We start from the raw sequence: 12,886 nt of genomic DNA, 5'->3' as shown, positions 1-12,886 counted from the left end.
AGAAAATCATTAGTAACAAATTATATGCACACATGCATTTTTTAAACTCTGGATTATTGTTATAAACTATTAAAAATGACTATATCTCCAAACAAGTCTAGTGATAAAATTGTAATATTGTCTGAGTAATAACTGCCAGTTCTTTAGCATGTCACAAATGTCTTTGTGCACACTCTATTTTAATATGTAACAAAAACCAAGTACCAGTGGTTTTTACATAATTAAATATATTGTAATGCTTTCTGCACAAAGGAAGTGTTTTATGACCAAAAAAATGTATCATTTATTTCAACTCTATTATGATGCACTTTAGAGACTAAAATTTCAACTCTTTTGACTTTCTTCATAAATAACAGAATTATTTTCACATACCTATTGGATCTTTAAAACTAGACTGATCGTAATTGGATGTAACACAGTGATCATTTCGTAGTGTATGCAAAGATCAAATTATTATGTTGTATAACTAAAACTAATATAATGGTATATACCAATCCTACCTTAATAAAAATAATAAAATTAAATATCTTTATACAATAAAAAAGAAGTATCTCAAAATATGGACAGGTTTTATTTTATATAGAATTAGAGCTAGAAGAAAAACATTTGTTACTTATACATTTTTACAAATATATTTGGCCTCTAAGATGAGCCTCATCATAATTTCTACATTACTTGATGCTACATGTTTGGACTGATTCACCTAGAAGATATTAATATATTATTCAAATAATACAATATAATTAGCATCAGGACAAAATCCACCTATTCCTAGGTGGCTTTGAAACCCCTAATTTTTCAAATATTTGTTTAATCTACCACCTTTTTTTAAGTATTACATATATCTCCTTTTTCCCCTATGGACCTCTCCCCAGCCATTACCACCCCTCCAGCACATGCCCTCACCCCCCCACCAGTGTATGTGTCCACTGGTTATGCTTATATGCATGCATACAAGTCCTTTGGTTGATCTCTTACCTGACCCCCACCCTCCCCTGCCCTCCCTCTGAGGGTTGACAGTCGGTTCAATGCTTCCTTGTCTCTGGATCTATTTTTGTTCATCAGTATCTGTTATTCATTATATTCCACAAATGAGTGAGATCATGTGATATTTATCTTTCTCTGACTGGCTTATTTTGCTTAGCATAATGCTCTCCATGTTCATCCATGCTGGTGGGAATGGTAAGAGTTCTTTCTTTTATAAAGCAGCATAGTATTCCATTGTATAGATCAGGGGTCCTCAAACTACGGCCCGCGGGCCACATGCAAATACAAATATTGTATTTGTTCCCATTTTGTTTTTTTACTTCAAAATAAGATATGTGCAGTGTGCATAGGAATTTGTTCATAGTTTTTTTTAAAAAAACTATAGTCTGGCCCTCCAACGGTCTGAGGGACAGTGAACTGGCCCCATGTTTAAAAAGTTTGAGGAACCCTGTTGTAGATGCACCACTGTTTTGTAATCCACTCATGTGCTGATGGGCACTTAGGCTGTTTCCAGATCTTAGCTATGGTAAACTGTGCTGCTATGAACATAGGGATGCATATATCCTTTCTGATTGGTGTTTCTGATTTTTTGGGATATATTCCTAGAAGTGGGATTACTGGGTCAAATGGAAGTTCCATTTTTAATTTTTTGAGGAAACTTCATACTGTTTTCCACAGTGGCTGCACCAGTCTGCATTCCCACCAGCAGTGCACGAGGGTTCCTTTTTCTGCACATCCTCACCAGCACTTGTCATTTGTTCATATGTTGATGATAGCCATTCTGACAGGTGTGAGATGTACCTCATTGTCATTTTGATTTGCATCTCTCGGATGAGTAGTGACTTTGAGCATGTTTTCATGTCACTTGGCCTTCTGTATGTCCATTTTTGAAGTGTCTAATTAGGACATTTGCCCATTTTTTATTGAATTGGTTATCTTCCTTTTGTTAAGATGTATGAGTTCCCTATAAATTTTGGAGATTAGACCCTTATAAGATATAACATTGGGCAAATATGTTATCCCATGCAGTGGGCTTTCTTGTTGTTTTGTTGATGGCTTCTTTTGCTGTGCAGAAACTTTTTATTTTGAAGTAGGCTCATTTATTTTCTCCTTAGTTTCCACTGCCCTAGGAGCTGTATCGGTAAAGATATTGCTACGACACATGTCTGATATTTTGCTGCCTATGAATTCTCATAAGATTTTTATGGTTTCGTCTTACGTTTAAGTCCTTTAACCATTTTTACTTTATTTTTGTGTATGGTGTAAGTTGGTGGTCTAGTTTCTTTTTCCTTTTCTTTTTTTTTTTTTTTTTTTTTGCATGTATCTGTCCAATTTTCCCAACACCATTTATTGAAGAGACCGTCTTGACTTCATTGTACATTCTTGCCTCCTTTGTTAAATATTAATCGAGCATAATCACTTGGGTTGATTTTTGGGTTCTCTGTTCGGTTCCATTGGTCTATATGTCTGTTTTTGTGCTAGTACCAGGCGGCTTTGAGAACAGTGGCTTTGTAATATAGCTTGATATCTGGTATTGTGATCCCTCCAATTTTGTTCTTCTTTCTCAGGATCACTGTGGCTACACAGGGTCTTTTTTTTTTTCAATATGAATTTTTGGAGAGATTGCTCTTGGTCTGTGAAATATGCCGTTGGCATTTTAATGGGGATTGCATTGAATCTATAGATTGCTTTGGGTAGTATGGACATTTTAATGATGTTGATTCTACCAATCCATGAACACGGTATATTCTTCCATTTGTCTATGTCTTCCTCTATCTCTTTTTTCACTGTTTTCCAAGTACAGGTCTTTTACCTCCTTAGTTAAGTTTATTCCTAGGTATCTTAATTGTTTTTGTTGCAATGGTAAATGGGATTTGTTTTTTAGTTTCTCTTTCTGTGAGTTCATTATTGGTATATAAAAAAACATAGATGTCTGGATGTTAATTTTGTATCCTGCTACATTGCCAAATTCATTTATTAAGTCCAGTAGCTTTTTGATGGGGTCTTTAGGGTTTTCTATGTACAATATAATGTCATCTGCAAATAATGACAGTTTTATTTCTTTTCCCATTTGGATGCCTTTTATTTCTTCTTCTTGTCTGATCACTATGGCTAATCTACTATCTTTTCAAAAAGGGAGTTCTGCACATGAGTAAAGAGTACGTAATGGACATTTTACTACATCATAAAATGATCATGTACTCATGCAGTTCATTCACAGTGAGTTTGCAGGGTTTTTTTTCAGAAATATGAAAATGTTATTGCTTTCAGCATAATGTAACTGATTTTCATATTTTTTATAATTTCACTCTCTACTCTACTCTTTTTCAAATATATTAGTTTATGAAAGAAGCCATAGCACTGAAATAGTGATGCAAGATATCCACAGCAAATGCACTATCATAAATCAATCAATTCGGCAATATTAGCCATTTAATTATTACAAGCTGGTAGTTGGGATTTTTTTCTAAAATGTATTAGAAGTTCTTTTAGTGAACTCCTAGTGGTCATGTGAGTATGTATCAGGTAAAATGGCATTTAATATATCTATTAATGGATTACTTGTGAAAAAATTAACTTCAAATAGAGAAAATCTTACTCCTTAGCCATGAAGTATACCATCTGTCTTATTTGAGATGTAATATAAAAGGGAAAATTGCAGCCCTTCACAACCTCAGTGGAGGTGGGAGTTAAAGGGGAAAGGAATAAACTCAAACTGTAGTATCAATGAAAGAAAATGAACTGACACTTCCAAGTAGATATAGCAGCCATTTTCTCATACTATAAGACACACAAATGCAGTATCCACTTAAATAGCATCTTAGGTTTGTAATCTTATAAATGGATGCTTACAATTATTTATTTGTGGAGAATATCCTGTAAAACAAATCCCAAAATAACACCCATATACTAAATTGCTCAAGAATATTAAATTTAGTCCATCTAAACTCAGTGGTTGTGCATCGACCCAGGAACCAAGAGGTCACGAGTTCCATTTCCAGTCAGGGCACATGCTGGGTTATAGGATCAGTCCCCAGTAGAGGGCATGTAGAAGGCAGCTGATCAATGAATCTCTCTCATCATTGATGTTTCTCTCTCTCACTTTCCCTTTCTCTCTCTGAAATCAATAAAAAATATTTTAAAAAGAATATTACATTTGTAGAAATTCTAAAATGTATTAATATGATATATTTTACATTATGGTTTTTTTCACTATATGAATGAGTCACACAAAACTAATAATAAATATTCTTTTAGGTACATAGTTAATATAGTTTAGACAACTATTTTAAGAATCTTATTAAATATCCTTTGTCTTCAAATAATTATAATAGATAATTTTAATAATTCATTAAGCAGGTATATTATTCAGTCAGTATTTAATTTAAGTTACAGTAAATGGTAGCCTCTACCTCATTTATTTGTCAATCATGATTTTATTTTAACAACAAATATTAACTGCACATGAGTAAAGAGTACGTAATGAACTGAACACAGACTATATGTGCCGGGGTCCAACCCCAGCGGGTCCACCCTCTTCCTACGGTGGAGTCCTATCCGTCCCGAGAGTGGGGCTTACCTAGGGGTCCCTGTTCAGGCGCCATATGCTGGGGTCCAGCCCCAGCAGGTCCAGGGGTCCCCAAAGGTGTGGACAGAGTCGGTGAAGAAGGAGGGGCACTAGGTATTAAAGCTGTCAAAAATTAATGACTAAGAAAAAATTCTCCAAGTAGCCATGGAAAAGAAGGAAATGATCTACAAAGGAAATTCCACCAGGATTTCATCCGACTTCTCAACAGAAACTCTACAAGCCAAAACAGAGTGGAACCAAATACCCAAACGTCTGGAAAAGAGAAATTACCAGCCTCAAATAATATATCCAGCAAAATTATCATTTAAATATGAAGGAGAAATAACGAAGTTCCCAGACATACAGAAGCTGAGGGGGTTTATAACCAGAAAACATCCATTGCAAGAAATACTCAAGATAGTTATTCTACCTAAAACAAAGCAAAGAACATAAGGTCACAACACTATGAGCAAAATCACAAAAAAATCTTACAGCACAAACAGGGAAAATTTGTGTCAACAAAAACATAAAAGAGAAAAGGGTATAGGTCTGAAATGGCAAAGAAAGATAAAGATCAGATGTAAACAAAAGAAAAAAAAAGTCAACTATGCTGCGGTAAAAAAGAAGGAATCCTTACCATTTGCAACAGCATGGATGGAACTAGAGAGCATTATGCTAAGCAAAATAAGCCAGTCAGAGAAAGATAAATATCACATGATCTCACTCATTTGTGGAATATAATGAACAACATAAACTGATGAACAAAAACAGATCCAGAGACAGAGAAGCATTGATCAGACCATCAAACCTCAGAGGGAAGCTAGGGGAGGGTGGGGGTAAGGGGAAGAGATCAACCAAAGGACTTGTACACATGCATATAAGCCTAACCAATGGACACAGACACCAGGGGGTGAGGGCATGAGTGGGGGGGTGGAGGGGCAATGGGGGGATAAGGACACATATGTAATACCTTAATCAATAAAGAAAAAAATAAATTAAATTAAAAAAGAATATATATACAACTTCATTTTTTATAAACCTAATGGAAACCACACACAAAAATCCCCAAACCAGCACACATAGCTTAAAAAATAGGAAAGAAGTGAGGAATAACACCAAACAAAACAATGGACAGAAACATAAAGGAAAAGAACCAAAGGAGGCACAGACAGAACAAAAATAAAAGATAAAATGGCTATAGGAAATCCTCATACATCAATAATTACTCTAAATATAAACAGTCTGAAATCACCAATAAAGGAGCATAGAGTAGCAGAGATGATTAAAAAAAAGGCCAAAACAAATGATATGAAAGCCCTATATACTGAAAATTAGAAAGCATTATTAAAAGAGATTGGCAAGACACAACAAAATGGAAAAATATCCCATGCTCATGGATTGGAAGAATCAACATAGTTAAAATGGCCATATTATCCAAAGCAATATACAGATTTAATTCAAATCCCATAACAATCCCAATGTCATTTTTTTTAAGAAATAGAATGAGAGATCATCAGATCTGTATGAAACCACAAAAGATCCTGAATAGCCAAAGCAATCCTGACAAAAAAGAACTAAGCTACAGATATCACACTACCTGACTTCAAATTATACTACAGAGCTATGATAATCAAAACAGCATGGCATTGGCAGAGAAACAGACACATTGATAAATAGAACAGAATAGAGAGCCCAGCTATAAAATCACATGAATATGGACAGATAAATTTTTTGTTTGTTTGTTTTTCTTTTTTTTCCACATTGATTTTTTTAATTGTCTAAAGTTTTACATATGTCTTCTTTCACCCCTATTGACACCTCTCCCAGCCATTCCCACCCCGGGCAAGCCCCTACTGCCCCAGTGTCTGTGCCCATTGGTTATGCTAATATGCATGCATACAGGTCCTTTGGTTGCTCTCACAGGACCCAGAAACACACAACGGAGTACAGACAGTTCCTTCAACAATGGTGGTGGGAAAACTGGAAAGCCACATGCAATGAATGAAACTGGATTACCGTTTATCCCCATTTACAAAAATTAATTCAAAATGGATAAAAGAACTAAATATAAGACCCAAAACAATAGGTTACATAGAAGAAAATATAGGTACCAAACTTATGGACCTTGGTTATAGAGAACATTTTATGAAGTTGACCCCAAAGGTAAGTGAAGTAATGGCAAAAATAAATGAATGGCACTACATCAAAGTGAAAAGATTGTGCAGAGAAAAATAAACTGACAACAAAGCAAAAAGGCAGACAACCAGTTAGGAGACGATATTTGCAAATAGTAGCTCTGACAAAGGTTTAATTTCCAAAATATATCAAGAACTCATAAAACTCAACAACAAACAAGCAAACAAACAACCCAATCAAAAAGTGGGCAGAGGACCTGAAAATGCACCTCTTTCAAGTAGACATATGAACAGACATATGAATAGATATTCCACCTACTGACAATTAGGGAAATGCTAATCAAAACTACAATGAGATAACATCTCACACCTATTAGAGTGGCTGTTATCAATAATACAAGCAAGGAAAGGAGTTGGAGAGGTGATGGAAAAAAGGGAACCCTCATCCGCTACTGGTGAGAATGTAAACTGGTATAACCACTATGGGAAGCAGTCTGATGATGCCTCAAAAATATCAGAATAGAGCTACCATAAGACCCAGCAATCCCTCTCCTGGGGAAATACCTGAAAAACTCAAAATCATGTATTCTCAAAGACATATGTGCCCCAATTTTCACTGCAGCAATATTCACGGTGGCCAAGATATGGAAACAACCAAATGTCCAACGATAGAGGACTAAATAAAGAAGATGTGATATATATCCACTATGGAATACTACTCAGCCATAAGAAAGGATGAAATATTGCCCTAACTGGTTTGGCTCAGTGGATAGAGTGTCGGCCTGCGGAATGAAAGGTCCCAGGTTCGATTCTGGTCAAGGGCATGTACCTTGGTTGCGGGCACATCCCCAGGAGGAGGTGTGCAGGAGGCAGCTGATCGATGTTTCTCTCTCATCAGTGTTTCTAACTCTCTATCCTTCTCCTTTCCTCTCTGTAAAAAAATCAATAAAATATATTTTTTAAAAAAAGAAAGGATGAAATAGCAGCATTTGCAACAATATGGATGGACCTTGAGAACATGACGCTAAGTAAAATAAGTCAATCAGAAAAAGCTAAGAACTATATTATTTCACTCGTATGTGGGATACAAACTGAAACTCATTAGCACAAACAGCAGAATGGTTATTGCCAGAGCAAAGGGGTTTGGGGGAGAAGGGAGCCCTAATATAAGGTGACAGGAGAAGATTTGACTTTGGGTGGTGGGTACACAGTGCAATACACAGATCTGGTAACGTAAAAACCCACACCTGAAACCTATTTGTTCATGTTGACCAATGTCACCGCATTCAATTTAATAATTATGTTTTAAAAAGATAAAATAAGACTGTTAGGGTGGGCTCTAATCTAACCTAACAGGTATTCTTATAAGAAGAAGGAATTTGGACACGCAGAAAGACCATGGGGATGTGTTTGCACAGAGTAGAGACCAGATGAGGGAACAGCAAGAAGATAGCGATCTGCGAGCCAAGGAGAGAGGCCTCAGAAGAAACCAAACCTGCGGATACCTTGAACTTGGACTTGTAGCCTCCAGAACTGTGGAAAAATAAATTCTGTTGTTTAAGCCACCAATCTTTGGTATTTTGGTGTGGTATTTTGAATGACTAAATACAAAATACATAGTTAAGAGAGGCTGATTTCATGGCATTACAAAATATCTGACCTAACTAAAACTGTTATATAAGTAAAGATACAGTTACGGTGGGGAAATTTTAGGGAATACATTTCAATTATCAGAGTAAAATTAATTGAATTTGTTAAAATAAAGTAGTTTTTTCATCTTAATTGTGATTTAATGTTACTCAACTTCCCAAATACAAATACATTATCACTTACAATATTATTTTATGTGGGGAAGATAAAAGTGTCTAGAGCCAGACAACTCTGATTCAAGTCTTAGATTGAGCAATTGCTGAAATTACTAATATGCTTATGTCTTTAGAAATTACAAGCATATTTTAAATACATGCTTTCCTTATAATAATTCTGGCAATTCTTTGAGGGACTGAAATTATTATCCACAAACATCCCAGTGAAATCAAGTGAATTTTTTCAGGAAAGTTATGGCTAAATTATTTATTCTTTCTCAAAGAAAATAAACATACTAGCCTATAAAAGTCGCTACAAATATTACATAAGATTATGTATTAGAAAGCAGTTTTAATTTGAACGGACTTATATAGATGTTGGTGGTTATTTACATTTTGCTTGATTATAGTATTTATGTCAAAATCTTTCAAGAAATACCAAAGGTCATATATTTTATTCTACAAAGGTACTTATTAAATCTTTACAAATAGATGTTTAAACCTAAAGTATATTCTTCTTTAAAGATTTCCAACACCCGAGAATATACATCTTTTAGTAACACATTCCACTGCTTAAACCTATCTTCCTCTCATAAAACTCTCAATTAACCGAATCTAAGTCACTTCTGTTACAATGTGGCCATGGTGCTTTTTACTAATCTCAGTAAGTTTAGATAAGTGAATCAGAAATTGCTTGCTTATAAGCTGTACATGTCTACCTACAGGTAGATTTTTGTAATGCCATATGCAGTATAAATAGGTGTGCATAGTGCTTGAAGTTAATGGATTGATTTATTATTTAGAAATATAGGCCCTGCCGAAACCGGTTTGGCCCAGTGGATAGAGCGTCGGCCTGCGGACTGAAGGGTCCCAGGTTCGATTCCAGTCAAGGGCATGTGCCAGGGTTGCGGGCACATCCCTAGTGGGAGATTTGCAGGAGGCAGCTGATCGGTGTTTCTCTCTCATCGATGTTTCTGACTCTCTATCTCCCTTCCTCTCTGTAAAAAATCAATAAAATATATTTAAAAAAAAGAAATACAGGCCCTAATTTGAATTACAAAGGATGGAGCTAAGCAATTGGAAGGATGCAACCAAACTGTTACATAAGTATAAGGTATTGAATTGAATGGGATTGTGAGGAAGCTAAAAACTTTTTAAAAGAATCACTACATGAGGATTAGAAACTTCTTCCTTAGAGCAAAATATCAGTGTTTCCTTGAGTTTCTATTTAAGTATATTAATCCCTTGAACATTTAAAAAGAATGCATATTTTTAAAGCTAGGTAAGCAACAACACAAATCAAAATGTAACAGCTCATAAAGTGATAAGAAGAAATTAATTTTTATTTCTGTCCTCATTTTGTTTCAGCAGTAAACGACGCTAAAGGTCAGTTCACTTACTCTAACACATTTTCATGGACTAAATCACAACTCCATTATCATCTATGCTCAGATTTGCGATGGGGAGGATTTTTCTCTCCCACTTCATTCACATTTCATATTGTTGTACATGCCAAGGACATTTCTCATCTGAGTTCCTTGTTTGGCTGAGTTGGTTTTTCAAAGCACATGCAAAAAAATGGCTATCGGAAGAACATTTGGATAAAGGCAATGGAGAAAATTTGACAAACCTGGGAGGTACAACTTAAGCACCTTGACCCTTGAATTTATTGAAGCCACTGTTAGAATGTGATAGCTAATCTGTGTCCATCAAGAATGGCATTGAGAGAGAAAGTGTTCCCAGGGGTATGTCCACTAAAGAAGAAGCAATTATGTGCCATGGACCACACAAAGTTGCAGCAAATGGGATTTATAAGTGAGGGAGGCAGCAAGCAGCCCATCTCATTTTATTGCAGTTTAAGCCCCTGGAATATGCTTCCCAGCTAGATGATTTTTATCTGTAATGAGGCTTCCAAACATAACTTATTTCTCAATTTTTCTTTCTTACTTTATAAACAACTATACAGTTAAAAAAGGATCTGCAACTTCATCTTACCAACAGTGAACTAGAAACAAAATCAATTAACTCATTGGAAGAAGTAAAATAACACCCATTATGAGGCTAGAATCGGGGCAGAGTATGAGTGACTAATGTTTAGCCAAGTCTATGATTTTCTTCTCAATTTTGCATGTTTTCACAAGCTGTTAACTAAAGCATCATACCACAAAATGGCCTGCCTTATATCTTCACTGTCTACCATATGGTAGACATGTTCTAAATCTACTAGGAAAAACCTGTTCTAAATGTACTAGGAAACACTTATTGGAGGTTTATCTGAAAAGATCATTCTTACTGCTGTTTAAAGATCCTGTAATAAGTCCTGATTGACCTCAAGGAATTCATGACTGTGACTTTTAAAGGTGCAGTTTACAGATGAGAAAAGTGACATTCTGATGGGTTGGGCAGCTTGTCTAAGAACACAGAAGTCACAAGATTGAGTACCTGGCATTTGCCCTCAGATCCACCTGGCTATAAGCCCTATAATCTTTCATGATGCCATTCACTCAGTAGAGCACACAAGATAATATACCTTGTAATTTCTGCTATAAATCTTACAGTGAGGTTTACAGATGCTGAATCCTTTCTGCGTCTTTTTAAATTTAATTTTAGCAAAAGTTTGACTAGATTTAACAAAAATATTTTATCTAACCGACTTGGCAAGGATTTGAAGCCTAATGTTATAATTTGATCTTAAAACATTTTGACATTAGAAGTCTATATTTGTTTGAAATATTAAACACAAATCAGAAAATACACTTTCAGATCAAGAAGATTTGCTCTTTGTAAGAACTTATTTTTTAAAGGTAAATATGACTGTCTGACACACTAATGAAATTCTGCCTTGGTGATTATGCTAAAAATACAGTGAGATTTTTAACTTGAAGCATATTTTTCTGTGTTGTTACAGTCGGTTCCATATATTATTTATTTTTATGAGTTCATAAAGTGCTAATGAATAAATCTGGAAGGCTGTGTTGTTGTTGTTGCTGTTATTATTTGAGGACTAATATTTAATGTTCTGTGGCAGCTTAATAAACTTTGTACTCTCCAGCTCCCACTGGTCTATTCAACTGGGATACCAGAAAATAAAGAACAGAAATCCTAACGAGTATTCCAGAATGACAGCATTCTTCCCAGCATTCAGCACATTCCCAGGCATTCTTCGGTGGCATGAGGGTATACTATCCCTTATTGTTTCATGCCTCCCACTTCTCAGCTTCTTGAGGGGGACCTTTGTGCTTCATGTCTTGTTGAGTAATACATTAATTTCACATAGTGTATAAATGTCTCAAAGCTGAATACCACCACTGTAGCTATAAATATGGGCCTTTCTCCAAAGAATTGTCTTAGAAATATTTTCTTCTTTCTTCCTTATTAAATAACTGCCTACCAGTGTTTATGTAACAGCAGAACTATTTATGGTGAACTTGATGACCCAAAGGACGTGAAAGTCACGTGAAATCCTGTCTTCCCTACCTCAAAGTCTAGATCTTTAATCATAATAGGCATTGCCATATAGTGGAATCTATGAATCTGCTCACCTGCTATACACATCACTATGCTTAAAGTAAAGATTGCCTGAATTCTAGTCCCAGATTTACTGTTGCACAACTGGGTAATATCTGTCAGAAGACTCTCAGATCTTGCTATTATTTAGTTTTCCCACTGGTGAAATGGAGATGATACTTTCTCTGGTACCCTCCAAGCTAGGTCACTGCTAGTAGGGTCAGACAGAGGTCAACAAATGTGAAAATGCTCTGAAAATTGCAATGAATTATGGAGATCCTTGTAATTGTTAAGGATTCAGAAACTAAGATTTTGTGTCCAGATGTAATAAATCTAGAGCCCAATATAATTTTAATACAAAATACAATAAAAATTTAAGGATAATACCAAAATTACTAGGTATTCATATGTTATCTATAATCTACTAAGACTTATGTTTTGTACAAGAGTTGAAAATCTTAGACTTATATTTTTAAACCAGGAGAAGGCGCCAATATGTGTCTTATTTGTAATCAAGTAAGTGCAAAACATATATCCCTCTATGCATCATTCTAACTATTAGCATTGGAATGTTCCATCTATAAGAAATCACCAATTCAAGTGCCCATCAGTAGATGAGTGGATAAAAAAACTGTGGTACATTTACACCATTGAATACTATGCAGCCATGAAAAGGAAGGAGCTCTTAACCCCTGAGACAGCATGGAACAACCTGGAGAGTATTATGTTAAGTGAAATAATACAGTCAGAGAAACATAAGTATCACCTGATCTCAGTCATAGGTGAAATTTAATGAACAAAATAGATCCAGAGACACAGAAGCATATACTAGACTGAGGCATCTGAAGAGGGTATGCGGGGGTGGGTGGCGTGTCGGGAGAGAT

The 12,886-nt window shown here is 35.4% G+C and overlaps 1 protein-coding gene across 1 annotated transcript in view; it reads right to left on the bottom strand.

Moving 5' to 3' along the window:
* DMD (dystrophin) overlaps nt 1-12,886 on the bottom strand; it is a 1,824,373-nt gene that overhangs the window by 1,564,096 nt on the left and 247,391 nt on the right. The window lies entirely within an intron of this gene.

This window comes from Myotis myotis, unplaced genomic scaffold, assembly GCF_014108235.1.
Source record: "Myotis myotis isolate mMyoMyo1 unplaced genomic scaffold, mMyoMyo1.p scaffold_m19_p_4, whole genome shotgun sequence".
Taxonomy (NCBI): domain Eukaryota; kingdom Metazoa; phylum Chordata; class Mammalia; order Chiroptera; family Vespertilionidae; genus Myotis; species Myotis myotis.
Note: the sequence above shows the minus strand (reverse complement) of the source record. Positions and strands in the feature narration are given on the sequence as shown.